At 35.3% G+C, this 4,285-nt stretch overlaps 1 protein-coding gene across 1 annotated transcript in view; it reads right to left on the minus strand.

Annotated features, from left to right (window-relative positions):
• The window catches only part of LOC144969703 (hemagglutinin/proteinase-like), a 9,493-nt gene extending 9,320 nt beyond the window's left edge, over positions 1-173 (minus strand). The window contains exon 1 of the mRNA XM_078908859.1: positions 20-173. The gene's annotated coding sequence lies outside the window, so the exon portion shown is untranslated. The remainder of the gene's footprint in view (positions 1-19) is intronic.
• Between the last annotated feature and the right edge of the window lie 4,112 nt (positions 174-4,285).

The following is a 4,285-nucleotide window of genomic DNA, read 5'->3' on the forward strand; positions in this document are numbered from 1 at the left end:
CGCCATTCACACTACACACCTCGAATTAGTCCTTAGTGTCTTATTCGTCATGTTTTGTTGATCAAGGGGAAATCAGAAACGCCCACAGTTTGTCTTCGTCTATTAAATTGAGGCTTACAATTCAACACTTATCGTTATTTTTTCCTTCGAGCTTCAAGCAGCAACATTTTCATTAATCAACTAGCACCGCCAACGGAAGTGCATAAAAACGGTGCGTTTTTGTACACCTCCAGTGGAGGTGCATAAAAACGGTGCGTTTCTGTACACCCCCAACGGAGGTGCATAAAAACGCCACCAAACATAATCGCCAGAGTACTGTAATGTAAGGTAAGTACTCGATCTCAGGATCGTCTTTCAACTCTACTCACGTCTGCTACTTCAGGTTTATTTTAGCAGTTGATTTTCTTACCACAACCTGTTTTCACACACGGACAACTGTATGTTGCTGTGTCACGGATCAGAGGCTATAGTGGCTTACACTTAATGTTGAGGCCACACAGAAAAATCAACAGGGGGATGTACCAAGTTACACAGACAACGTTGTTTACCAATCTGCCCTCATTAAATGATGGTGGGTACAATATCGAATGAAAATAGTTCTTTCCTCGCGAAATTGCGGGCTTCTTACTAGTAATATTAATAATAATAATAATGATGATGATGATGATGATGATGATGATGATGATGATGATGATGATGATGATGATAATAATAATAATAATAATAATAATAATAATAATAATAATAATAATAATAATAATACTGATGCTGATGATGATGATTATTATTATTATTATTATTATTATTATTATTATTATTATATTATATTATTATTATTATTATTATTATTATTATTATTATTATTATTATTATTATTATTATTATTATTATAATTATGATAATAATAATGATAGTAATGATAACAATAATACTAATAATTTGTATGGAGCATGGCCATAACATTGTTGTGCTCTATGCCCCACATAGTGACAAAAGTGAAAAGATACCCCTCCCCCCCCCCCTTCCCCCTTGCTAGTTGAGTCCTTGGAAAAACGGCTCTTTACTCACATTCTCTCATCGTACTCAGATGTAAAATGAGTACCTGGCCGTTAACTGTTTTCTTTCCCGTTATCTCGTCACAGCAATTCAGAACGAAGATGGAGAACCTGCCTTTCACGTTAGAAGATGGAAACGGTTAGGAATAATTGTGCTTTGATTTTTTTAATTTTGCGACAACAATAAAATATATTGTAGAAATTGCGATTTGATCCTTTTTTATTCGCGGGTGTAAATCGTTGACATTGCACTTTGTTTGGTAAAAAAGGACAAATGTTACGACTTTGGTGATAAAAAATGACTTAGGTGACAATTATTGTAACTTAAAAAATTATTATGAATAATTTATAACTCCCTTATATGTCATTTGTGGTATCAATTTTATTGTAATAGAGAGATAAGAACTTCCGATTTATTTTTTCTGATGCGAAATTATTACTTTGTATAAGAATAAGAATAATGGTTGGTAAATAAAAATGCTACCTTCTTTGATCTACCGCCATCGTCTTTATTCGTGTAGAATTGTGAGTAGAGCGTCCTCTCTAACCGGCTGGCCGAAACAAAGACTCGACTCGCCTTCCATGTATTACGCTATTGTTATGCAAAAAGTGTAACACCTTTTTGAGTAGGCTTAATAGCTAAAATCTAAAAGTAAAAAATATAGTTCTGAGGAATTTGAAAGTCACATTGCTGAAATCAGCTTGAAACTATAAGAACATTGGTTTTTATTTCAGAAAAATCGGTTGAAAACCAACTGTTTTACGAATAAATTTGATTTAAAAAATTGTTTTTCTTTATTTTAGCTTTTTAAAACAAATTTTATTTATCGGCCGATTTTCTTGATTTTTATATCATTGTTCACGCCTCGATGAGACGAACACGTTGATGTACTCGTTTGATTCAATGGAGTTTAAAACACAAATTTCGTTTTTAGATTGCGAATCCAGCCTTAGTTGAGCGTTGAGACAGTGACGTAAACATTACATACAACACCTCGTGGTCCACTTGGTGTTACATAACCACTCGCATTTATGAATGCTCTCAAAGATATGCAGCATCGTTACTACCGAGATCTCGTTCATGGCGTCGAGATGTGATGTAAGAAGGCTACATCCGGGTATCTTTTTTCTCCTTCTCGTCGATCGGCGCCTCGATGGTTACGATTTCGTTAAGACTCCAATAGGGTTTTAATAGCAGACTATGCTCTCTGTCAGTTCGTGTCATAGATAACACACACATTGTGTAATACAATTGAAATTTGACACGGGTTTTCGCAGCTTTCAAAATTCAAATATGACTTCTCACGAAATTCTCTCAGACTATAAACTTTTTGTGTATTTGTAAGCAGCGGCGTGGAGTATTGACGGCATCTGGTGGTGCCGTGATTAGAAGAAGAAAAAAATGTCTAAAACAGTGAACACGATTAAAAGGAGAGAGCACATGTTGAAAACTCTCTTTTTTTGGAAGGGTGGGTGGAGGGTCGATTGTTTCTACGAGTGGACAAAACTCACAAAAACAAATAATTCATGAAAACAAGCCACAACACTGAGATACAAGTCCCGTGTGAAAAGGTCTTTGTAATTATTCTTTATCCACCATTTAAAGGATTGGATTTGGTAGATAATGCAATCAATATGTGATAAATGTAAATCAAAAGAGAAAAGAAACCTATGACAGAAATTACTTACTTTTAGTACTTGTAAAGAAAATCTGCAAATCTTTTTATAATTTGTTTATTGAAATCTGGAATGGCATCTATTTCAGCTTTGTGAATTGACAGAATCATTAACGAATTTAACAGCTCCTGTTTCATTGAATTTCGCAAGAAATTTTTCACTCTTTTAAGGGTGCTAAAACAACGTTCAGGAGGTCAAGAAATACGATGGAAGTGGTTAAGGTCACTATAGCCTATAGATGTCCATGATTTGTCAGTATTTGTTGTATCTGTAAAAAGTAGACAATAAAAACAAAAGAAACGTTTTTTTTTTTCTAAACTAACTGTGAGCCATTCATGGATGTCATACCATGTCACCGAAAAAGAGCGTTTTCTAGATTTCCACACCTGTGTTAAATCAAAATCAGTTGGTTGGTGAGGAACTAGTCTTTTTATTTCTAATTTGCCATCTAGTATCAATCTCCCAAACGGTCGGTGAAGCAAAGACTCAACTCGATTCATTGCAATCCAATATTTAACAAAAACAAAACTTCAAAGTATATCTCAAATAATGGAAATCAGTGGAATACGATTAATGATTGCACAAATAAAAGGTAGATTTAGATCTTAAAGCATCACAAAGAAAAAATCACTCCACTTAAGTACTTAAGAAATCAAAAAGCACACCAAAGTATAACTGTTGACAATCTTCGCTTTCTTTTTCTGACTGACACAAATACACACGCACAAACACACACACATACACACACACATACACACACACACACACACACACACACAAATAGACACTGATACGCACGTAACCATCAACTCGACACTACAAGCAAGAAAAATGTTGGTAAATTCGTCCACAATGCTTCGTTGCAAAGAATTACTTTATTCAATAATCGTGAATAAGAGGTGGGGGGGGGGGGGGGGGGGGAATTTTGATATATCATATTTTTAAGCTTTATGTTGTTTTTCTTTGTTACTTACAAATAAACTTGACAATGATCAGTGTTTTTGACAGTTAATGTAATATTTTGGATGGACGAAGTTACCCTAATTATGAAGTAAATGGTGCAACATTGGCGCATCCCTCCAGTCCAACGGTGGAGCTCTCAGATCCTGGCACAAGTCGTCACTAATTCGCGCAGTGATGTCACCAACACACGAGTCGGCGCAGTGCGTGATTCGGAATCTTGAATAGAGTGGAGACTAAAAAGGCAGTATGTTGTTGGCGAGTTGGCGAAAGACAGTGGAGATAAAATTTCTGTTTTATTTTTAATTAAATTATGCTGTTAATGATTTTTAAAAGATTGGTGTGGTGCCTGGCACCATTCGATCCAATGGCCCCACGCCACTGTTTGTAAGATTAATTAAGCGGGAAGGACTGGTTTGTATTTTATTTATACACATACCATCAATGCACAAATACCATATTTGCCGACTTGACATTGAACACACATATACGGGAGGGGGCCCAAAGTTTTATGTCTCCATATTTCATTTTAGTCTCCACTACCAACACACACTAATGTATTTGTAACCTAAACGTTTATTTTGTCTCATTGA

This window comes from Berghia stephanieae, chromosome 3, assembly GCF_034508935.2.
Source record: "Berghia stephanieae isolate SIO BIC M18660-M18661 chromosome 3, UCSD_Bste_1.3, whole genome shotgun sequence".
NCBI lineage: Eukaryota > Metazoa > Mollusca > Gastropoda > Nudibranchia > Aeolidiidae > Berghia > Berghia stephanieae.